The sequence below is a fragment of the Haliotis cracherodii genome, unplaced genomic scaffold (genome assembly GCF_022045235.1).
Source record: "Haliotis cracherodii isolate W230 unplaced genomic scaffold, xgHalCrac1.p SCAF_8, whole genome shotgun sequence".
Lineage (NCBI taxonomy): Eukaryota > Metazoa > Mollusca > Gastropoda > Lepetellida > Haliotidae > Haliotis > Haliotis cracherodii.
The window spans coordinates 13,877,433-13,904,479 of NW_027266341.1; the positions used below are offsets into that span (position 1 = coordinate 13,877,433).

General features: G+C 38.2%; 1 protein-coding gene across 4 annotated transcripts in view; it reads right to left on the reverse strand.

The window, feature by feature from the left end:
• The window catches only part of LOC139450641 (rho GTPase-activating protein 7-like), a 252,331-nt gene that overhangs the window by 177,162 nt on the left and 48,122 nt on the right, over window positions 1-27,047 (reverse strand). The window contains exon 1 of one of the 4 annotated variants that reach the window (XM_071232431.1): window positions 1,928-2,243. The exons of the other annotated variants lie outside the window; for them this stretch is intronic. The gene's annotated coding sequence lies outside the window, so the exon portion shown is untranslated. Of the gene's footprint in view, window positions 1-1,927; window positions 2,244-27,047 lie in introns of those variants that run through there. 4 annotated transcript variants of the gene reach the window in all.

Here is a 27,047-nt window from a genome sequence, read left to right on the forward strand (position 1 = left end):
TCTGCCATACACCCTGAAACAAATATATCCAATACAGCCCATGCAAGTCTATAATGTTTGACAAGTCTAGATGAAAATGAAGAAAGTCTCTGGGTCCCCTTTTTATTATATTTTATAACTATAATTTAACAACTGTTCTCTCTTTTTAAAAAATATGTTCATTTCAAAGACTAAATGTTAGTCTATAAGAAAGTGTAAGCCCAGATATAACATGTTACAACTTTCTAAAAGGCATTGTCTATTCAATGCTGTAATGGTTCATAAAAAAAGCAAACACATATTTCAAAGTTTTTTTCTTTTCATGTCACATTTGGCAATGAAAGCATCAACAGAGGCTTAAAAATCTCTTTTAGAAAACCTAAAATCAAAGTACTTCCAACTTATCAAACATCCAGCCTGTCAGTCGGGCCTCTAGTGTATGCCCCATTTCTTCCCAACATGCCACAATGATAAGATATACAGCCAAGGAGATGCTTCAACACTTTCATGCTGCCAGCTGTCCACCAAAGGTCAAGCATGAGAACCTCCTCACGGCCCTCCCAGGTTCCAGTAAGGACCCTCAGGGATAATCCATCCCAATAGGTTTACAATTGCTGTGTATAAAAATACTGAACACCAAAACTCCATACAGTTGGTTGATGAAAACATCCATCAAACACAATTAAGAAGTTTATATACACTGTTATAGAAGAATCTGAACTTTACCCAGGCCCTTAAGCGCTGATAATTATCAGCGAGTGAGTGAGTGAGTGAGTGAGTGAGTATGGTTTTACGCCGCTTTTAGCAATATTCCAGCAATATCACGGTGGGGGACACCAGAAATGGGCTTCACACATTGTACCCATGTCGGGAATCGAACCCGGGTCTTCGGCGTGACGAGCGAAAGCTTTAACCACTAGGCTACCCGACCGCCCCTGATAATTATCAGGTCAAATCAAACAATCTTTACGACATGCTTTTATATTTTTAAGGTTCACTGATTTATCATTACAAAAATGCAAATAGAAATATATTTCAAAATTTTTTTTTAATGTTTCATTTATTTGTCTTGTCTGACATTTTGAAAACATAAAAATGCAACGAACAATATATCTTTTGACTAAAACTGCCATAACCCTGATCATTACTTGACCAAATATTAAACTGTCCATTGTAAGTGATAGTCCATATAAAATGAAAGTACATTTTTAAGCCACAGTCCATTGTAAAGTCAGAGTATGTCAGAAAAAGATTTAATGCTATTCTTATTAACTAAAGAACGAGACACAAATAGGCTCTACAAACTGGACAAGAGGAGAATCAACCCAAAGCCTGCTGACCAAGCACTCTATCCACTGGGCTCACTAATGAACAACTCCCCTCAGATGGAGCGAATTGTCATTACTAACTCTACGTCCACCTACAAAGTCTGACTTCTAAGGAAAATTGTTCTGTCGAAACGACCATATGTAAAAATCATGTACACACAAAACTATATACCATAATCTCATATTGTTTATATATATCATATTCAATTGTTATAGGGCCCTTTTTAATCAAAACTAAATTTGAAATGACCAGATTGATTGATTTAATAAAACTGACGATCATATGAAGTCCTTTAATTTACCTTAGTCTTTGTTTCTGAAACACAGTTACAACATCAAGTTCTACTGCTTCACCATAAGATGTCATTACTGTTGAAGCGTTTCTGTGAAAACTATCCAGTACGTAAGCAATGTTTTGGATCAGATAGACTTCAAACAATGATATCCAAAATAGATGTAGAAAACAGACAGTGATGGTTATTCTTGTCTTGTTTCGGCATGAACAATGACAGAGCTATTCATTTCAGAATATTTGTGTCTTGTATTCTCTGGAAACATACACAACGACATGAGAAAGAATATATCAGTGAAATTAAAATAATAACATGACAGCTCCTTACCTCTCCTGATAAGACCACGCTGAGATATAGATCACAGTTGTTCCGTGAAACACAAACAAGGAAATTCGCGCCAAAACGTGTCGGTCCACAAATACAGGAAGTTGACTGAAGTATGACAGCAGTTTCAGGAGACTTAAATTACAATTTTGATCCCTTCTCAGTCAAATGACACAAATGAAGGTATTGATCATGATGTACAAAGGCACATTTGTAGTGATGATGACATCACCGGTTTACGCCATCACATTCTTCATGAATTAACAAGACGGTGAAGTCATTCACAACTTGTGGCAAGGTTTCCCGCCACATACTGGAACCACTGCCTCCCACTCACCATGTGGTTTTGCTTCTCCAGAGAATAAGAGTTCCACATATTGCTTTTCCTCCCCTCTGCCAGAAGAGAAAGTGAGAGACAGGCTAACGGGGAGGGGACTGTTTACTGGCGCTGACTTCACAGCCTGGAGGAGCTATAGCACTCTGTGACGTCTTCTGAGAAGCACACATCAGGCCATGTTCTGTCTCTGCACACCATTACTTTAAATAAATGACTTTTTCAAGAAGAGTAAATTGGAAATGTCAATTTGCCACCTCGAAAAGTTGTGTTGAAACTAAACTGAGCTGAGTAGAAACAATGTCAGGAGATTGTTTTTGAGAAATGTGACGCTTGGAACTGCTTTGGTAATTTAACTTTCGTTAAATGCTGCCAAAGAAACTTGGTAGAAGCACCAAGAAATCTCAAGACTGACATTTTACACCAATTACCTGCTTGGGCTAACACCAGCAGTGCCTTTACCGAAAACACTAATTACATCCCTCCAGTCTTCTGATGTGCACTGGAACTGCCAGCACGCAAATAACAGAACGTGGGAAGAGGTGACAGGTTCATATCACAAGTTCCTTTTGACAAAAATGACTCCAGTTACCTTGAAAAAATGACGAGAGAGCATGGGAGGTCAGAGGTATAACAGAGACTTAGTCCTATGCCATGATTGTGGAATTTATATATATATATATATATTTTACTAAAAGCCAAGGCAAGTCTAGATCAAACAAAGCAAGCCTAGCTTCCTTGATTCGTGAAATGAAAACAGTAGAGGAGGAAGGGTTATTGTAAAAAAAAAGTTACAATTATTTTAAAGAAATGTTTGCATAGTCTAACAGAAACTTGATGTGACAGAATATTAGGAGTGTCTTCCATCTTTATTTGGCCTTTACTGTTGCCTACAAGCTTCTTATGTATAAACGTCGAGTCAAAAATAAAACCTAGAAATTATTCCCTTGGAAAGAAATATGAAATTCTGATTTGAAAACGGAACTTTTGTCAGCAGTATCCTGACCAGCCACAACCAGCACACATGTAAAACCCTTGATAAATGTCGGATACATATTTGATATCAGTTCAACAAAGAAGAGACTCAAAACAGAACTGAACATATCATACCGGTACTCATCTAAATGAAATATGTTTAATATTTCTGAACATATTTGTAAATATACACAATTCTCATTACTTGAGCCCAAATTTATGCCAATAAAATCAATGATTATAAAATAAATCTAAAAACCTAAGTCTGAATAATAATGTCTCAATCAGATTTTTCTCACGACTTCGACAAAGTTTCCATGACAAAAATCAACAGTGATGACATTACCGGTTCCCCAGACTTGCACAAGTCTGAGGAAATGATTATTAGCTTAAATCATAATTCCTAGATTATATAAATAGTAAGGAAATGTTGTCCCTATAAAAGACTGGCAACCTTGTACCATCAGCTTATATATACTAGCTAATTATAAAGAAAGAATTACTAAACATCCATGGACATGCACTATTCAATACAGTCTTGGAGCAAGGCTATGGATCCATGACTGAACAACATGCATCGCAAACCGGTCCCCTCCATAACAGATGCCTGATGACGCAGACAGATGGCGACACACACACAGATGGCGCTGTCCTTCCTCTGTCCTTCAACTTGCCCTGACACATCCACCGGTACTGATGTTTCACTGGATGCAGATGCTTCCCATTGAAGCTTTGTACATATAAGTTCTGCGCCATGACTGTTGAATTTATATATATTATTTTTTTCACTAAAGCCTAGGCAAGTCTAGATCAACCTAAACCAAGTCTAGTTTCCTCGAAAACAGCAGAAGAGGAACAGTTATTTCGAAAAAAACAACTTATAATTATATCAAAGAAACGATTTCACTGACTAAGTGTTAGTCTTTGTACGTATCAGTGAAAGAACATATACAGACTTGCACAAGTCTCTAAGGATATCATTATTAGGTTAAATAATAATTTGTAGATTATATAAATACAGTAAACTATGTTATAATGAACTGGTGGATATAACAAACTGTTGTATTTTTGTCCCAGACATTTGCTGTATATATACTTATAATGAACAACGGTTATAATGAACTATAATTAGTGGTCCCTTTGAGTTCATTGTAACCGTAGTTTACTGTAATAAGAACAAGTTGTCCCTACAAAAGACTGACATCCTTAGGGTATTCTCGGCTTATCTAGACTAGCTTAGCATAAGGATAGAATTACTATACAACTTATCATTCAGTTTAGCCTTGGAGCAATGCCAGAACATATGCACAAGCAATATAATATTCTGAAAGATTAGTTTCTAAGAACGTTCTTCAAAATTAAAATTTAAACTCAATTAATTTTTAGGTTGTAAACAAAATGTTTTAAAAGACAAACAGTCCATGAGTTTATTTTGACAGATGTAGTTTATTCAGCTTGAAGTGAAAGATGGGTATTGCTGTGTACGTGATTGAATATCCTAGGAGGTGGGGAGTTTGGGGTATATCCATCTATGTGATATTCTATGTGTGTTTATGTTCAGAGGTGTGTGTGTATGCATGTTAACACACGTGTGTGTATATGTTGAGGTCACTCTGTACATGTGGGAGCTAGACATGTAACAGATGTGAGGACACAAACATCACAACAACAACCGCTGCTGCTGCTGCTACAAACTGTATTACAACTACTGCAACATTTGGTCATTGTTTAGGTCTGCACTAAGCAATATTCCTACCACTACTACCACTGCCACAAATACTGTTTGTTTTGTCTGTTTCGCTTGTTTGTTTATTAACGCCGCACTCAGCAATATCCCAGCTATATGACAGTAAATAGAGTCTGGACCAGACAATCCAATGATTGCCATCATGAATACTGATCTACGCGATTGGGATACGATGACATGCATCAACCAAGTCAGCGAGTCTGACCACCCGATCCCGTTGGTCGCCTCTTACGACAAGCATAGTCGTCTTTTACGGCAAGCATGTTTTGCTGAAGACTTATTCTACCCCGGATCTTCATGGGGAGCCACTAATATTAATACCACAACCACAGCGAGTACAATTACTTCTACTACAACCGCTACTACTACTACTGCCACTACTAATACCAATACCTTTGCCACTACAACTATTACTACTGCTACTGCCACCACCACCTCCACTACTACTTCTTCCATTTCAATCACAAACTACTACTGCTACTACCATTAACCCGGCAACTGCTACCACCATCACTACTTCTGCTACTACTACCACTGCTACTACTACCACTGCTACTACTACCACTGCTACTACTACCACTGCTACTACAACATGCATGACTACCACTGCACAACAGTGCAAGGCCTAAACTACATACACTGAAGTTCTTCAACTCTCTGTGTCCATTAATACTCATTACAGAAATAAGTATGTTGAAAAAAGTCATTTTTTAAAATACGCAACCCATAAGACATACAATTGGGACTGAAAGGAGGATGGAGAGGGTTAAACATTCAACATACCTGTTCAGCAGTATGGTGAAACCAGCATTGTATAACTATGTGTGAAATTCTTGGCAAACTCCCAATACTATTTTCCTTCAAAACAGGTATCAATTTCCACCGTTTAACAAGTCATGGTGTTTTGTTTGTAAACACAAGATGACATATATGGTCATGTCTATTATTGATTCTCAACAACCACACAAAATGTTGATCTTTCTGTCTAGCATGTCAGTTGTTTGACACTTTGTTGACAAGATCTGCACTTTAACCTGACATCATAATACTCGTCAACTGCAGTACATTCTCGAACTGACTTCTCACAAAATGAATTTGTTCAATGGAGTCTACATGATGAGGATTATTTGAAGTACGACTACTTATCATGACATGGAGTCTTCACAATAGCTCACCTGATGTTGAAGCTCACCTGACTTTGGGAGTTTTCAGATTCAGGCTTCCTGAGGTGGTGAAATGGGGTTTAACGTAGCGTGCAAGATTATTGCATTCATATAGCAATGTGCATGTGTAAGAATGAATATCATCCTACCCTATTTTTCATCCCGGGAATGAAATTCTCTAGAGTCAGGATGATTCTCCCTAGTGAATTTGAACCCATACCAGTGTGTTTAATCCTGTCAACATATATTTCCCCCCTTCATTTCTCACCCCACACCCCAACCAAACATGGTGAAAATGCAAGTATCAACATAAATAACACAAGAATATTTTAATCTATTGCTAGTTTTATGTATCCAAGGGTCGGATACACTGGTGAATTTTTTACATTCATGGGATTCAAGTTAAAATAAAGTAAATTATCATAGGATACATTTTCCAATTACTACATAAGTATGTTTCACTGGGATGAATTACCCTTAATTTTTGGACATAACCTGTTCCAGATTTCCCACACTAAGGTAGGATACTATACTCTAGAGTAAAACCGGAATAATATTTAGGTAGGACATAATCCTTGCTTACACATGCACGTGTGTATGTGTGGCTGCTTGTACTAGTCCGGACTGATGCGGAGTTATAGTGCCAGCTCACTGAGATACCATGCTGCAGTTTAACATGAATACCCAACTCAGACACAGTATATCGACTCCAAGCCGACCATTCCTGTTTTAGCACCTTAATGCCGAGCGCCAGACAGGGTAACAACAAGTACTATCTTTTAAAGTCTTTGCATGGGTATGATGCATCAGGGGATCAAAACCCCGGATCTTCTGCTCTCCGGGCGGACACTCTACCACTAAACCACGGAGGAGGTCCAAGCGTCATGAAATAATGACAGGTCGAGGAGATGACATTTAATGATACCATGACAGCTTTGTCGGAGAATATGACAGCATGTCTATATATAGCACTATTTCAGCAAGTTCAAGGAAAGTGACACCAAAAGGGTTTTACACAGTATCCCCATGTGATAAATTCCAATTAATTTCTCTTGTGAGGTGAGTAAATGTATTACCCTCCAGCCAACCCCACTGTCCTCCAAAGCTGTGTAGTGTTTCTCTATGGTCTGTCTGTTGTTAGAGTGAGTGAGTATGGTTTTACGCCGCTTTTAGCAATATTCCAGCAATATCACGGCGGGAGACACCAGAAATAGGCTTCACACATTGTAAACATGTCGGGAATCGAACCCGGGTCTTCGGCGTGACGAGCGAACGCTTTCACCACTAGGCTACCCGACCACCCCGTCTGTTGTTGGAGAAAGGTCAGACAGTACACAGACGGATCCAGAGGGGTATCCAAAGGGTCCGGACCCTCCCTTTTGAAAACCAAATGTAGTATGTTGCAGGCAGTTAAATTGACTGGGATGTAGATGTAGAATTTAGGGAGGCAAAATCTCTCACACTTGTTATGAAAAATGTACCTTAAAAATAGTGCACTTAGGGTTCTGTAACACCCACAAATCTTTAATTTTGCACAACATAAAATCCTGAAAAATACTTTTCCATGTATTTTCTGACTTTCTCAAACTATTTCCTAAAATATCAACAAAAATAATCTAAAAAAACTGTTTTCCACGTTAAAAATCACTCTTAATCAGTGTAAGCAAAATAGACCCCAAATATGAGAATACCACAAAGTTTAGTTCTGAAGAATAATCGGCTCCATCTAGCTCAAAGAATTGATGGGTACTTTACCTGTGATGCCACATGTTTAAACTGTCAAAGTGCTGGCACAGTGCCAAGTCATTACGGAGTAAATCACCTTGTCTTCTGCCTCTTTGAACACTATGTCATAACAACCCACCTTACATCTCCCTAATGGCGGAGAAACCCCACCATGCACAGACGGGAGCAATGCTTATATTTCACAGGTGATGGACAGGCAAAACAAACGTGTAAGAACTGTGTCTTTTCCTGGTATTTATACAGCCATGATTCTAAACTACTCATAACCAAGTGAGTGAGTGAGTGAGTGAGTGAGTGAGTGAGTGAGTGAGTGAGTGAGTGAGTTTTACACTGCTTATGGCAATATCCCATCAGTGGACATTAGAAATGGGCTTTACAATAATTGTACCCGTGTGGGAAATCGAACCCAAGTCTTCAGCGAACACTTTATCCACTCTACTACCCCCACCACCCCAAAACCAGAGGAGAAATGAACTTGTTTTAATGACAAATGAGGTGCAGAAAATCAACATTAATCTTTTCAGAAAAAATTGAACAGAATTTCTCTTTTGAAATATGAATTGATTTAATAATTGTTACCATGTCGGAAAATGAACGGTTTCAAATATAAGTTTGGTTTAACAGCAATATATATAGTTTTGTACTAAACTATACCAGATAATGTCAAAACTTAAACACAAAAATAGAAAACAACTTCAACACCACAAATATAGATCAACTTTGAACTTCAACAGAGACATATTGGATTGATCTTGAAGAAGTAGTTGTCTGACAATTAGTTTGTGTATATGGGTGTCTATATTTGGATTATACTGCTAATGAAACACTTTCTTCAGTCAAGAACACTAGCTTAATGAAAACCACACATTGACTGACATCTCAACACCACACAAGTCGTCTGGACTTTCTTAGAATCCCTGGATACTACATACATCCAGACAATCTCCAGGCAATCAACACCAGACAATCAGTATGAAAACCATGTAGACTTGCTTCAGGTCACTCGTTCAAAATACAGTCTAATATAACTTAAGGATAATATATACAGTGTTAAAACAATGTAGTGGGAAGACTATTGATACATCTTACTGTCACCTATCAACAACATTAACAGTATCTCACAATCTAGACTTACTTAGGGTGTAATAACTATATTGATATATCAATATTGCTGACTGCAGCATGAACAACAATGCGCCATCAAAACCTCTGGACCACAACAAACATCGAAAACAACCCAGATTTCCTAAATGCTAAATCAGTTAAATGACCCATCCAGTAACCTATGGCCAATATATCCCATTTGATGTAAAGATAATTGCAATAATTAGCAAAATGTGGGAAAACTTACTTGTCTGATGACTACCTCAACCAAATTGATGTGTATTAGATCCCTAATTGTGTTTGAACATGTCTGGCTGTTGGTTTTGTCTGACTCTGATGTAGTAAGCCCTGAGTTCCCACAGAACCATAGTACCCACATGTTGATGAGAACTTATTCCGTGTGATGCAGAAGGTTATTAGCCAGCAAAGTTCTGTGACAACAGGATATTGAACTGTTCCATCAGCCTGATTGGTTCATGACAAAGAAGAGGTAGCAGCGATGACCCAGCAACTAACAATGGATCAACACAACATGGAACATTCAGGTTCCTTTAATATCACATAGCAGGCACCAGGTAATTAGTTTTGTTTGCTGTTTAACGCAAACAGCGATATTCCAGCTATATGACGGCAGTCTATAAATAATCAAGTCTGAACCAGACAATTCAGTGATTGATATCATGAGCATTGATCTACTCAGTTGGGATACGATGAATTACATGAGCCAAGTCTGACCACCTGATCCTGTTAGTTGCTTCTCATGACAAGCATAGTGGCCTGTTGCGGCAAGCATGGGTTGCTGAAGATCAGTTCTATCCCTGGATCTTCATGGGTGCCATGTAACATGAGTGAGTGAGTGAGTTGGGTTTAACGCCGCTTTTAACAGTATTCCAGTTATATCACGGCGTGTCAGCTTAATGTGGGAGGAAAGCCCGAAGTGATGCAGGTCTCAGACGTTTATCACTTCGGTGAAACCCACGAGCACGGGTATGGTGCTGACAAACCTAGAAACATAATTGGGGCGAACCGGGATTCGAACCCACAATCATAGGTTTCTGGCGTAGCCAAGGGACGCAACTCTGCACAGCGAATCGCGGCGCCTCAGACGACTGGGCCATCCGTGTCCCCGCCATGTAACATGAGCCAGGTTTATGTTCATGATCAGCAATATTCCCCCTATATGATGGCGGCCTGCAAATAATCTAGTCATGACCAGGCAAACCAGTGGTTGATATTATGAGCAACAGTCAGAGTTGGGGTAAGATGACACACAATCAACCAAGACAGTCTGACCACCCGATCCATTTAGCTACCTCATACGACCAGCAAAGGTTGCTGCAGACCTATTTTAACCTGGTATCCCCACATGGTGGATGATCTAATATTGATTTATTGAAACTAGAGATAGCTTGAGGTATTTTTGCTTGATTAAGCTTGAGTAACAAAGGTTCACAGTCCATGAGGTTCCCCTGAAGCACATCTCAAAAAGTTACAAGATCACAAATGGAAACAATCATACATCTTGAAAATTGAACTGTTATCCAAACAATTTCAAGTGTTCAGTGAACAAACCAAATCAGAGGTTCATTGATCTCAGTTTGAAGTTCATCCAAGTCTGCTGCCTGAGTCCACCGTTCTGGGTCTGAATGGCCACCAAATTGGCTTCAGGATATTCCATTCCATCAGTGTCACAGACATCTAGATTGATCCTGATTGGTCAGTGAAGCAGGGAAACACATCAGTTCAACACAGCCATCCTAAGTGCCTTGCATCACCCCCAAACAGACTCGTACCTGGTCAATACGTATCTCCAGAGACCAAGACTTGTTACGTGGGTTCACTTGCTTTATTAACAGTAGAATCATATTTTTAAGGAACAGCAAAAAGTGTGCCCAAGAAGATTCAACTGCATCTTGTACATGCAGGGAGACTAGGGATCTGTACCTAATGCATACAGTCGGCATTGTTTCTTGTCCAGTGTACTGCCTGCGTGGTCTAGTGGTAGAGTGTCCACCTGGAGAGTGGAAGGTCCGGGGTTCAATCCAGTTCACTTGGGAGTCAGTATACTGTGTCTGTGTGGGGTATTCATGTATAACTGCGGCATGGTATCTGAATGGGCTAGCACTGTAAATTCATATCAGTCCGGACTAGTACAAGCAGACACAGACACAGACACACACACACACTCACACCTTTATAAGTGCCCCCTACAAAGACTGGATTCAGCGAGCCTGACCACCCGATCCCATTAGTAGCTTCTTATGAGAAGCATAGTTGCCTTATATGGCAAACATGGGTTGCTGAAGACCTATTTTACCCCGAATCTTCATGGGTCTTATCAATTTCTAAGTGTCCAGACTTTTATTACAGTGAAAACAGTACATCAATATGGACGAGTTTAATGGACACAGCCGATATCTGAAGCTGGTCAGCCACTATGACTTGTGAACACATTGACGTGAGAAGTTCATCATGACTTCACAAGCTGAGAATACCTATGTTCAGTGAAACACGTTTGTGTAACATTTAGACCTACCTCCAGTGACTCAAAGTGTGAACTGGGTCAAGTTTGACATGACAACCAAGTGACGCCAAATAAAACACTATGACATCATGGTGTCTATACAGACCCGAGAACTGTGGGTTTGTACGGGATGACAGGCTAGATAACTGGAAGTTTTTATGAGTAATAAACAAGTTGTCAAACATAAGTAACTACTGATACCAAAATATCCAGTATGAGAAACAATTGGTCATAAAAGATTGTAATCTCTGCAGACTGCCAAAACACGAGCAACTTCTCAGATATTATATTACAAACCAATTTTAAAAATCTGCAGACTGCCATAATACATGCAAATTTCAGACATTTTATTACAAACCGACTTTCTAACCTGCAGACTGCCATAATACAAGGAAATTTCAGATATGTTATTACAAACCAACTTAATAACCTGCAGACTGCCATAACACAAGCAAATTTCAGATATGTTATTACAAACTGACTTTAATAACCTGCAGACTGCCATAACGCAAGGAAATTTCAGATATATTATTACAAACCGACTTTCTAACCTGCAGACTGCCAAAACACAAGGAAATTTCAGATATGTTATTACAAACTGACTTTAATAACCTGCAGACTGCCATAACACAAGCAAATTTCAGATATGTTATTACAAACCAACTTAATAACCTGCAGACTGCCATAACACAAGGACATTTCAGATATGTTATTACAAACTGACTTTAATAACCTGCAGACTGCCATTACACAAGGAAATTTCAGATATGTTATTACAAACCGACTTTCTAACCTGCAGACTGCCAAAACACAAGGAAATTTCAGATATGTTATTACAAACTGACTTTAATAACCTGCAGACTGCCATAACACAAGCAAATTTCAGATATGTTATTACAAACTGACTTTAATAACCTGCAGACTGCCATAACACAAGGAAATTTCAGATATGTTATTACAAACTGACTTTAATAACCTGCAGACTGCCATAATACAAGCAAATTTCAGATATGTTATTACAAACCAACTTAATAACCTGCAGACTGCCATAACACAAGGAAATTTCAGATATGTTATTACAAACCAACTTAATAACCTGCAGACTGCCATAACACAAGGAAATTTCAGATATGTTATTACAAACTGACTTTAATAACCTGCAGACTGCCATAACACAAGCAAATTTCAGATATGTTATTACAAACCAACTTAATAACCTGCAGACTGCCATAACACAAGGAAATTTCAGATATGTTATTACAAACTGACTTTAATAACCTGCAGACTGCCATAACACAAGGAAATTTCAGATATGTTATTACAAACTGACTTTCTAACCTGCAGACTGCCAAAACACAAGGAAATTTCAGATATGTTCTTACAAACCGACTTTCTAACCTGCAGACTGTCAAAACACAAGGAAATTTCAGATATGTTATTACAAACGGACTTTAATAACCTGCAGACTGTCAAAACACAAGGAAATTTCAGATATGTTATTACAAACCGACTTTAATAACCTGCAGACTGTCAAAACACAAGGAAATTTCAGATATGTTATTACAAACCGACTTACTAACCTGCAGACTGCCAAAACACAAGGAAATTTCAGATATGGTATTACAAACCGACTTTAATAACCTGCAGACTGTCAAAACACAAGGAAATTTCAGATATGTTATTACAAACTGACTTTAATAACCTGCAGACTGCCATAACACAAGCAAATTTCAGATATTTTTATTACAAACCGACTTAATAACCTGCAGACTGCCATAACACAAGCAAATTTCAGATATTTTATTACAAACCGACTTTAATAACCTGCAGACTGCCATAACACAAGCAAATTTCAGATATTTTTATTACAAACCGACTTAATAACCTGCAGACTGCCATAACACAAGCAAATTTCAGATATTTTATAACAAACCGACTTTAATAACCTGCAGACTGCCATAACACAAGCAAATTTCAGATATTTTATTACAAACCGACTTTAATAACCTGCAGACTGCCATAACACAAGCAAATTTCAGATATTTTATTACAAACCGACTTAATAACCTGCAGACTGCCATAACACAAGCAACTTTCAGATATTGTATAACAAACCGAAGTCTGCAGAATATTGTCAGGTTGACAATTACAAATGTCATCTTAGAGATTCATAACATAACACAATCCAACACAACTATAAAGATGATCAGAAAAGGACAGTACGTACGTTACCATAGCCCCAGAATCTGCATAGCTGCATCCGTGGTAATGGTTGCCTGTTGACTCAAGTCCATCTCAATGTCTCCCTGTAATAGGGCCGTCTTAATGTGGGATAATTACTTGGTGAATTCTCAGAGCTCATCTGGGACCACGAGGAGCTGCTACTTTCATTAAAGAAATATTGATGGCTGCTCAATCATCATGGAAATAAATACCTTATCACAGGGCTGTATCATTGTTGACAGCTACCATGGATGATTGTTAGCATTGATGCATTCAGACAGAAAACAGATCATCCATGCATTGCATGTGTGGATTTGAAGGCAGTAAATGAAAGATGAGATTTTGAATACAGAGAATTAAGGAGGGACTTTGCTCCACATGTTTTAGCCTGTTCTCAGCTTAGGTGTTGCTGATGTAGCGAGATGGTTGAGGTGAGGTAAAATGGGGTTTAACTTCTCGTTCAAGACTATTGCACTTGTACCACAATGTGCACGCCTGTGTGTGCAGCTGCTTAGTGTACTAGTCCAGACTAATTCCAGTTTAATAGTGCTAGCCCACTGGGATACCATGCCAGAATTGAACATGGATACCCCACTCAGACACAGTGTACTGACTCCGAGCTGACCAGTCCTTGTTTTAGCTCCTAAATGCTGAGCACCATATAGGGCAACAACAAGTTCCATCTTTTAAAGTCTTTTTGTATGATATGGGGATAGAACCACCAACTTCCGCTCTCCGAGCAGACACTCTATCCACTAGATCATGGAGGCAGTCTATATCAAACTGACACATTGACTGTTTTATTAGGTAAATCACTAACAGTTACTTTAATATACACTAAATACAGACATAGAAAGTCAAGTTTGAGTGAGTGAGTATGGTTTTACGCCCCTTTTAGCAATATTCCAGCAATATCACGACAGGGAACACCAGAAATGGGCTTCACACAATGTACCCATGTCAGGAATTGAACGCGGGTCTTCGGATTGATGAAGAAAAACTTTAACCACTGGGCTACCCGACCACCCCTAAGTCATGTTTGAACAACTCGAATCAAATTTCCAGGGACTGACATTTTGCCTGAGCCATTTAGTTCCCCTTCAAGGACTAGGCTAGTTCCAGAAGTATATAAAATATACTTGAGATAGATGGCAGTATCATTGGCATCTTCGCTGTGGTTGTATAACCAGATTAGCAGAGTCAGTTCTACAAACCAAACTGCAAAGAATACTTGTTCCAAATACAATAAGCTTCTTAAATATTAGACAAAGATTAGCCTATATAATATATTTGCCCCAAAACACTCATTTTTGACACACAAACATCTTATTGCGTATTTACCTGCACATCCAAGGAGAGAACACGCATGCTGCCTGAACAAGAGTTAACACACTGCCACCAAACAAATCTCATATAACCAACAGCAATTATGATTAATAAAAAAGGTCAAAATCTCTCTTCAAGATAAAATTGTATTTCCTCCACTAAACAATTCCAGGCAAATGGCATTACCATGGCAACACCTTACGCTCAAGTGTCATAACCTTTATCTTGCCATATATATTTTATACTTGCCATATTCTTCATGGCTATAGCATTCCACTTCCTATGTCATAGAACACCTCATTCTTCATTACAGAACATTTTCAGGAATATTTTCATAATGCGATCACAACAATCTCAAATGAAGAACCATACATAATATTATTGAACAAATAGATTTCCAAGATAAAACCACCTCCATTAGACCTTAATTTTCAGCTTCACAGCATAAATTTCCATTAGCGTTTAATGTTCACAGAATGTATCACCCAGTCGTTCATTTCCAAAACCAACACCAAGCACCTGCTAAATTCTCACCAATGAATAGAAACTGACCAATCAGAGAAACAGCTGACCAGCGAGTGACCAGCATTTGGTCAAAGCTGAGTCACTTTGCTTCATCAATATCCATTATCCAAAGCCCCAGAGTGAACTAATAGCGGTCAGTATTAACGGATACTGGTCAGGGGATCAAGACAAACTGATTAAACACCCCCTCCTGCATAATGGACGCGGTGCTGCTAAATAATGCCAATATTTGTAATCCTACTGTTTTCTGTATTTTATGGTATTGCTTAAATAGTGCTGATAATATTCATTATTCTCTGTTATAAACAAAGCGTTTGGTTAATAGCTTCAGAACATTTAATCAGAAAAATCCATCCCTGCCTTGTGATCATGTTGAATACTATGCCTCAAATACAGCCCAATATGACCAGCTGTGTCAACTGTGAGAAACATGCTAAAAGATCAAAGTATTAATAGTTTCATGTCCATCGTACATCTCTCCATCATAATAACATTGGCTGGCAGCAACGTTCTCAAGTCACCCATCTGATTTAATAAAATATCCCAAATGAAAGATGTTAATTTAATTTTTTGAAAACATAAAATTTGAAAACAACACACCTGAAACTGAACAATTGTTCAAAACTAGTTTTGTAGTTGTATATAGTTGTGTTTGTTGCATTCTTATCAGATTTATTTACACAAAATCCATGACTAGTGACAATAATAAACAACAGAAGAATCCTGTTTTTGGACAATAATCCAGGGAGTCCTCGAAAAAAATGTACTTCTGGTTCAAGTTCAATTATCAAAAGGAACCCCTCAAATAAGAGTAATTGCTTATATACAAAAACATGTTCCAAATAAACCTTTTGTTGAATTTAAAAAAAAAAGCAATTCAATTGTCTTTTATTTACATTTGCAAAATTTCTGTTAGCCTAGAACAAATGTGGTGTGGCATAATTGAGGTCACTCATGGCCAGCATGTCCAGTACAAGACCACAGTGACCACCGAACTGTTTTCCACCTGTATTCTGCTCTATATATACTCTCCGCCAAAAGAAACGTGAACCAAAGAAACATACCGAGAAGCATAATGTACGTTAAGAAGTGATATTTCCAGTGTGTACCAACTAATTACAAAACTAACAATCAGTCAAGTTCTACCACGGAGTGTCTTTATTCTTATCAGGATATGCTGCACAAGATTTCAAAACTTTACACGCTAGTCCTACACGAGACAAATGGCAAGATCCTTAATACTGGTATAACAAAAGCATATAGGCACTGAGAATACTACCGTCTATCAACAATTCACAAACTCACTGGCCTTCTCATTGGTCGGATAGTAACCACTAACCTAGCTTCTGTCTCTCTCGATCACAGCTCCCACATCCAGCTTCAGTCATAGAACAATGTATGAACATTCAACAAGTGCCATATAATTAAGCTGTTCTCTAAGTATTTATAAAAATGATTTTATTTGATTACCTCAAACTTCAAGGTCTTTTCAAGGTTGTCAAAACAGACCTAAACTAACCCACAACAAAACAGACATTTTTACTCACCAGCAGCTGAATCCCACCTGTCCTTAACGAGTCTATCAAGGTAGTGTTCCCTGACCAGGTAGAGCCTAGCATCAGCTGACACCGCGATGACCAACAGTCTCACTACTGTTTACCCCTATAGAATTTCATCAATACTAATCAACAGTGGAGTTAATTACGTGTTAATTGCAGACTGTCTGACCGGACATTCAAGAAGTGTCCACCTTCTCAACTTATTGATTTCAGAGGACCTAAAGCATGTTTAAGGGTATGCTGTCAGGAGGAGATGAGACAATTATCCTAATTTATCCATATTTAGGGCCAGTGAGAAGTATAGTTTGGCTCTGAACACGGCTTACAAAATAACCATCAGTATTAGTCATTCGGGAATCCTATATTAGACTAAACATAGTAATTGGAAATTCTCCTCATGCATATGCTCTATTAGGGCCGATAGAGGTGACTGCATGGCCCCAAAATAGCATTATATATTCTGTAATGAAGCTATACTTGTACAAATGGATTAAGTCCCTAAATCTGCAATGCATCATGACTAGGAATAATTATATATCTTTGCCCCTTCCAAACCTGGAGACCGGGGCCCATTACCACAAAGCCATTGAGCACTACAACTGTAGATCCGGTGTAGAATAGGTCTTCAGCTTCCCATGCTTGCCGTAAAAGGCGACTATGCTTGTCGTAAGAGGCGACTAACGGGATCGGGTGGTCAGACTCGCTGACTTGGTTGATGCATATCATCGTATCCCAATTGTGTGGATCGATGCTCATGATGTCAATCACTGGATTGTCTGGTCCATGACTTGATTATTGACAGACTGCCGTCATATAGCTGGAATATTGCTGAGTGTGACATTAAACGACAAATAAACAAACTATGTTAAATTATGGCAGGTACACTCATTGTAGATTCCTTTGTAGAATAGGCCCCAATTATTTCTTGACTCTCTGAAAGATGCCATATTAGCAAAGTATTATGTTCCCATTAAAAATAGAAAATGCTCCATGTTTTAACTGTATAATGACCATCTGTTTTAAATCATCTCCCCCAGGTTCTACTACACCAAATCAGAACCAGTTTGGACAGTGCAGTGCAGATCGAGAGATATCTGCAGGCTGTGATTGGAGGATATTCTGTAAGATTTTTATGTCTTTCAAATGTACATCCATCCAGTTATTAAAACTGACCATGCTTTTCGATATTTAGTACTGTCTTTTTCAACATGATGACTTATGCTGAATGTGACCACAGCTATTTTCAAGTAGGTGACATTTGGTGCGAAGCTGGGGGTGGTGTGTTTAGCTTCCGGTACTCGGAAAAGGAGCTGGCTAAGCTAGTCATTTTTATTTTTTTTTATTGCTGCTCTAGGGCCAAACTGTGCACACACATACAGGTAATAGCTGTTGAATGCTTAGTTATTTAAAAAAAAATCATAACGTTACTATAGAAGTCTATGGGAAAACATTTGGTTGTGTGTAACCCCCAACCAAATGACTGTCAGGCCCTGCTTGAGCTTGTAGTGTGTGTATGATACCCTCCATTGCTCTCACGTACCATCATGTAGAACTACTCATCCCTTTAATTACTCATGCATCTGTCTGATATCATCCCTTACTGAACAGATTTTTATATTTAACACAAAAAAGATTGGTATAATTTGAAATGTTAAATGCATGTCAGGACAGATTAACCACAGTCATATGAAAACATTGGGTTTTCTTTCACTTATTTTGAGTATAATGTCATTGATGAAAATTAAAAATGACAAATGTCATGATATTCTTCATTTCCTACAGTAAAGTATGGTTATAACGAACTCAAGGGGACTACTAATTTTAGTTCGTTATAACCGTAGTTCGTTATAAGCATATATACAGCATAACTACAGCAAATAGTCGGGACCAAAAAAAAGTTTGTTATATCCGTTAGTTCATTATAAGCGTGTTCGTTATAACCGTAGTTTACTGTATTTGAAAATAAAATGATTTGAATTTTCAGCCTCATAAGAAACTCTAAGATGTATGTGATTATTTCCTAATTACATTTTTTGCCAACAAAATATCACATCAAAGCAATCTCTTCCAATAGATTCTACTACACAAACTGGAATAAATAATTCTGTCCTGGAATTCAAGTCCACATAATAGTATAAGGCATCTATTAAATTCCATGTCAGTGAGCGTCATGGTAAATTGACATGTTGAGGCTGAAAGGCAGTTATAACAACCCTGTGGAAATGGAGGTATTTGAAACTTTAACCACTCCAACAGCTTTCAGCGAACTCCCAACTCCCGTGGGTGGGGACAAGCATAAACTCAAAACAGAACCTATTATATTCTCTCAGTTCACCGCAAGATCTGACAGTCTCCCCATAAACTAACCCACAACAAACACCTTCTGCTGGTTGTTGACTCTGACGAAACCTTTCCAACAAACCAGGGTGTATCTTGTACCGACTTCAGTCCCTGGCGTACAATTGAAAGGAAATGGAAATATCATTGCTACAAATATTAATTTCACATTCCGTAAGATTTATTCAATGACCCAACTGTACGGCAAATAGCAAGGAGACTCTTGAAGTGGGTTCTAGCCGACTTTGATTGTCCCCACTGTCAATACGTCCCCACCAAGGGGCAAATGGGCAAAAGATTAACTCCCCACTCAGGGTCTCCCAGAGGGAACAGTTTTCACACAGGATCCGGGAATAGTTTATGAGCCTGTATGTAAGCCAATTGACACAGGATTATGGAAATAATTCAGAAAAAAGGACAAAATCTTAAAGTGTCAGTTGAGGTGAAAAAATCTTGAAGTGAGAGGTGAGGTGAAATGTATGGTATGCGGTCTGTAAATCATCAAGTCTGGATCACACAATCCAGTGATTGTCATCATTCGAATTGATGGATCATTGGGATATGATGACATGCAATCAACCACGTCAACCATCCATTTAGCCACCCCTTACAACAAGGATAGGTTGCTGGTGACCTATATTCTTAACTAGGAACCCCCAAGTTTCAATTACAGGTATGTCTGTTTGCATGAATCAAGTCCCCCTTTAGTTCACCCTCTAGGGTGAGTGAGTGAGTGAGTGAGTGAGTGAGTGAGTGAGTGAGTGAGTGAGTGAGTGAGTGAGTGAGTGAGTGAGTGAGTGAGTGAGTGAGTTACATGTTTGAGTTCACACTACAGCTCTCTGATTTAATGAAATGATGGAAGTGTCTAACACTGGGAAGTGTCCGTGACTACCTTGGTATTCCACTGACAACATTACGATTATTTTATGTTGACTTAATAAGCCCCACCTGTTCTAGTCCTTGCTCTGACATATTTGTAGTTCCTTTGAAGATAAAAATTTGAAAAATGGGAAAACATAAGTCTGAACAACAACATTTTTTAATACCACCTTCCTGAGTGAAGGAAATTGTTTCCAAGCTAACCATCCACGTGCATCCATATATACTGTTCAGCTATTAACAAAGAGAAAATCCAGTATTTTGGTATTTTACTGTGACCTAACAATCAATTCTTTAAAAAAACCCAACTAGAATGTGTTTCCACTCAAAAACACATGTCTCCCATCTTTTTTGATACATTAGTTCAAGTTGTTACTGTAAATGTGCAAAAAATTGAAAATCTGAAAAGGCAATAGTTGAGCATGTGGTCATTGCACATGTATAGTTTCACCCATAAATATTCATAAGTTTGAGAGTAATTTCTTGGAAATCAAGCCTTGAGTTGTTTGAGACCAAATTGTTTCCACTGAAACATAATAAAAAAAAATTTAAAAAGATTTTAAAAAAGCAATAGGCACCAGTTTAGCTGATGAGTAGTGCGTGCATATGCCAAGTTTTGTGGAAATATATTGAATGGGTTTTAAGTTATGGCCCGGAAACAAATCCTACCCACGTCGAAATTGTTTTTTTAAACGTAAAATTTATAATTTCGAAAAAAATTAAAATAGCAAAAGTTCCAGTATTTCTGAAGAGTAATATATATGCCATGTTTCGTTGAAAAACATTGAACATTTTTCAAGTAACGGCTCCGAACCGAGCCTCAACAATATGTCTCCCCTCCCTTTTGGACAGGAGACATAAATATCCATGAAAATACAAAAACGTTTTTTTGTTTGTTACAAACCCGATGTACGTCAATTGTGACGGCATACCTAGGTCTAAAATGAATATGGTTAGATATTTTGTTCATACCATATGACTTTTGATTCACTTTTGATAAGAGTGTTGCCTCTGCATATTAAAGTTGTACTGCTGTACCCTAAAGTGAGGGGCAAAGGCGAGGCTTCAGATGGATATGGTTACACAGGCAGCTATTTCGTTCCAACTAAATAACTTCTGCTTCACTTCTGTGATGTAATAGTTCTGTTTTCTTTCAAAATGAACTTGCTGTCATAACACTTATGTCATTCAGTGGAGTTTGAATCACTTTACCGACATCGTGCACCTTTGTACGCATCACCTGCCATGCGTTGGAAAGGACAAATACACAAAGAACTCAACTTTGGAGGTCATAAATTGCATGAAATGGCATTTTTATTTTGAAGTAATTTATGGAATTCATACAGACACTAAAACACCTGAAACCTACCACACCCTGTCTCCCAGCTGCACATGTACAATCACAACACAACATCCCCATATCCCATACACTATACATCAGATAATGTCAGATTAACACTAGCCTGGTAGTCTGTGTCTAGTACAATTCACAAATGGCAAGAGGAATGTAGGTGGTGGCAATCCTTATCAAGTTCGATCACACAGAATCTTTACCTTTTCATTTCATCATTTCTGGGACGTCCTGATTTCTCAGACATTCTATATTTATCACAGCCATCTTCACAAAATTCCTTTCCCAACTGATTAAGGATGTCAATGGTCTCTTTTAGGTGCACTGAATATTTTTCTAAGACAGATATTTCTGAAATCTTTATGACTTAAACAAACTGTACATCTTACAGTGCTGGGTGCTGTGAGATATTCCCCAAATACAAAGAGGACCTGCAGAAATCATTCACAGCGATAACAGTCTTGACTAAAAGTATACAGGTATTTAAAATTTATGAATATTTTAACCAAATATGGATCCAACTTTATCACAAAGAAAACATCATAACATGATATAAATTGATTACAAATTGTGTATTTATCAATTTGTCTCAATTTCTAACATTCCACAACATTCCATTGATGCCACACAGAGTTATGACATCATGTGTCAAGGTTACAATGCAGACCTCATCGCACAAAGAATGTTCTGCTTTTAGTCATCCTGGGCATGTCATGAAACAGGCTTTAATTCCTTTTGTTTGTTATACATTACTAAAAAAAGAACACCTGATTCTTTCATATTGCTATAGTTAAATCATCATTCATGTCAGTTCTTTGTTTTCTTGTTAAACACCGCACTCAGAAGTATTCCAGCTATATGACCACATTCTGTAAATAAGTTATGTCCAGACAATCCAGTCATTGATATTGTCCACACGGTGGCGTTAGGTTGCCACTCCATCAACCAAGTCACCAAGCCTGAGGTTACGAGCTGTGGGGAGCTGGGGACACAGTCTACCCCTGGTCCCCACGGGGGTCGAATCATCTACAACTACTGAATGCACCACATATTAGCAGCCTGGCACTCTAATTGGTTTTAATACATACAGTCATTAGTCAAGATGAAAATCAAACCCCAAAAATATCTTAGGTATTATATATTTCTATTCTGTAATATTTATAAATATTATGATTCTCAATATGAGAAACCAAAAATAAGATCATTTTCAAGATGAAAATCATAACCCTTTCATATCTAAGGTAGAGTGAGTGAGTTGTTATAGCAATATTTTATCAACATGAAACAGGAGACACTATCAATTGGTTTCACACATTGTACCCATGTGGAGAATCAAACCAGGCCTTCTAAGGTAGATATTTCTACTATATCATATATATTACACAATTCCCAACATGAGAAACTAAAAATAAGGTCATCCTATGAGATGACATCACATTCCTCATCGTCACTGCTGTATCAGCCAACAATGATGTCAGTCGCCATGCTGCATCGCAACAACCCCCAGACACCTGCTAATGCATTGCATGACACAGCACATACAAGCTTCTAAACCTTTCTTCATATAAAGCATAGTTATAAAAAATAAATTGCAAGTGATTCCAAGGTATTTGATTGGCTAACCAAACAATTGTTTGGGCATTAATGATCCATAAACCCCCAAAATTAGGCCACATCCTGATTGGCTGATAATAGAATGGGCGTGTCTTGCAAACCCCTGTTATCATCACTTTTTGCTAATGAATCATAAACACATGCTCATGATACAGTTGGAATCGTACAATCGACTCTGCCTAGCAGATTATTGTGGAAAGGGTTTTGTGGCTTTTATTTGATATCATTGTCTACATCTTTGTGTGAATTAATTAGCAAATAAGCAGTCTTAGTCTGTCTTACAGACCCTGATACAAATATATCAATTACAGCCCATGCAAGTCTATAATGTTTGGCAAGTCTAGATTACTGCAGTATCAGGAAAATGAAGAGAATCACTGGGCTCCCTTTTTATTATATTTTTATTAAGATAACTGAACTGTTTCTGTAGGATATGTTCATTTCAGAGACTAGATGTTAGTCTAAAGCAGTCTGTGAAGTTAATATTGTTGACATATATACTAATAAGAATAGACAGTATGTTTTGTCATTTGTAGAGTCATAGACATAAAAACCAGTGTGCACACTTTGGATAAATCACAATGTGGGTTTACACAGTCCACAAACTGCATTTACACTTATATCTCCACAAATGCAAAAAAATACTGTCAATCTTTAAGAAGTTGTTGTCTTCCCTTATTTTATTCCATCAGTATATTCAATCAATCAGTTTATTCATATATAACTGTAAGGCCACAGGCCCATAGTACAGAATACATGACAATGTGGAAGCGGTTAGGAATGTTACAAGGATTCATTTCTTAATAACATGGCATGATATATAAAGAGAGAGAGATTTTGTATAGCCGTTTTGCTCACATGTGAAATTAAAGAGATAAACTTGTATTTATTTGGATGTACATAGTATTTCTGTTCAATATATTTTTTCCTTAAATTGTCATATTTACAACATACAAGTAGAAAATGAAATTCATCTTCGACAACATTTAAAGAACATTGTTTACATAATCTTAAACATTTGGGTATTTTGTTGTGCCTGCCAACTTCAACCATTAACCTGTGTGAGCTGCATCTAAATTTTGTTAATGATATTCTGCATTTTCTTATATTTACATCAGTTAAATATTTTTCTGCGCATATTTGCACTTTAAAATATCTATAATATTCACATTTGCTAGAAACATCTACAGTAGATCTCCATGTTTGAAAGTACATGTCAAAAAGCGTCTGCCTTATTTTCGATATGAACATGGCATGATTCTCTAAGAAACATTGGTTTTCCCAGATGTAACCATTCCCACATTTATACAGTAGACATTTAACATTGTATGCCCAATTTTGATCTCCATTCTTTTCATACAATAGCATCATATTATAACATTTTTTTGGCAATCTACTTACTGGCATTTTTAGTAATTTTAACCAGTATCTTATGATTATCAGTATATTTATAATATCCAATGTCAAATGTCACAAGGAATGCACCATACAATATTATCACTGAAAGATCCCTAAGATTTACATCTTTTAGCTCTGAGCCGGTGATAATTGATAAGTAACTGGTGGTCACACAAGGTGTGCAGCGTACACATACCTTACGAGGTGGGCTGAGCGTTGGATCAACCTAGAATATTCAGGGTATGTTGTCTAACATACTGACGATATAACTTAACTACTGAGGTTACGGTGACAGTAAATATTGACACATCTCACGGGGTGAGGAGAGGGTGGGGGAGGGGTAGGAGTTACGGAGGTGGTGTGGCGTTGTAAAAGAACGGGCTGGGTTACAGACAAGGGGTGGGGCCTTAAAGGAGGTGTTAGGGGTAATATAGAAGGGTAGGGTTACAGTGGGTGGGTGGGTGTGGTTAATGTTGTTGTTTGTTGTTTAACGCGGCACTCAGCAATATATATGACTGCGGTCTGTAAATAATCGAGTCTGGACAAGACAATCCAGTGATTGATATTAGGAGCGCAATTCACGCAAATGGGATACGATGCCATGCATCAACCTGACCTGACCACCCGATCCCGTTAGTCGCCTCTTAGCAAGGTGTGGTTAAAGAGGGGATATGCGCAGGGTGGGGTGGGCTTGGGGTGATGGTGGGTGTGGGTTATGGGGGGAGTTTTAAGTGTTATGGCTACAGAGCAGGGGATATGGGTAGGGTGGGGTCGGGTTACAGTGGAGGTGAGGGTTACAGAAGGGGTGAGGTTTACAGAGGGAGCCTGGGGTTAGGTGGATTTACAGAGGAGGGGGTAAGGATGGGGTGGGGTTACAGAAGGGGTGAGAGTTAGAGGGAATATAGAGTTGGGTGGGTTACAAGCAGGGGTTCATGATATTGCCAGAGTACTGCCCATGAAAATAAGCTCCTCTGTAAAACCATACTCCCTCTACAACATAAAACTGTTATGGTCACATTTTTTATTTATATGTGATTGTGACCCCATTTGTTCCATGTTTTCAAACAAATGTCACCAACACAACATGCTACTAGCTCACATCCTGAGTGGACCACAGCTCAGCAGTCTCCAGCACTGATGTGTTTGTTGTTTGATGAATATTTCAGCTACATGACCATGGTCTGTAAATATTCAAGTCTGGACCAGACAATCCAGTGATTGATATCGTGAGCATTGACCTATGCAATTAGGATACGAATGGTTGGTTGGTTTGTTGTTTAACGTTGCACTTGGCAATATTCCAGCTATATGATGGCGGTCTGTAAATAATTAAGTCTGGACCAGACAATCCAGTGATTAATATCATGAGCATCGATCCACGCAATTGGGATCGATGACATGCATCAACCAAGTCAGCGAGCCTGACCACCCGATCCCGTTAGTCGCCTTTTACGACAAGCATAGTCACCTTTTACGGCAAGCATGGGTTGCTGAAGACCAATTCTCCCCCCGGAATCTTCACGGGTCTGTTGGAATACGATCACATGCACGAACCAAGTCACCGAGCCTCAGACCATCCGATCCACTTAGTCATCTCTTATGACAAGCATGGTTTGTTAAAGATTTTCACGAGGTCCAGCGATGAAGTAACAAGATATTGACGCAAGATGAGCACGCTTCATCGGTATACGTGACCTGATGAACAACCATGACAAACCCGACTCGACATCTCATCTTACTGAAGCTGTGTCAACATGTGTACAAAAGGCTTCTCATGACACGACAGTGTGAATAGATCAACAAATATAGATTCATTAGTTATCCTGTCTCTGCGTCAACAGGAGAAAGTGTACCAGCATGCACGGACACACTGAACACTGCACAGGAACAATAGTAATAATGGGAGGAGGATATGAGAGTTTATCTAATATTTGGTGTAACAACGTTGTACACCTGGGAGTACTAGCTGGGTGTTATTGCTTGTTATGAGACTATTCATATTACATTCTTGATTTAATGAACGAGTATTGCTGTATGTCATACCACAATGTTACTGTCCATTGAATTTTCCTATTGAAAAGTGAGTTGAGTTTTATCACCACTTTGAACAGCATTCTGGTTATGTCGGCTTAATGTGGGACAAAACCCTTAAGTGATGCAGGTCTTAGATGTTGCCTGTTTTGTGAAATTTTATCTGTTGTTATTTGGGTGCTATTGTGGTTTATTTTATACATTATCTAGGATACATATCTATGGCTGAGTTATTAATTTTGGTCTAAGGTTTGTTTCAGGAACACACACATCCATCCGTACATCCT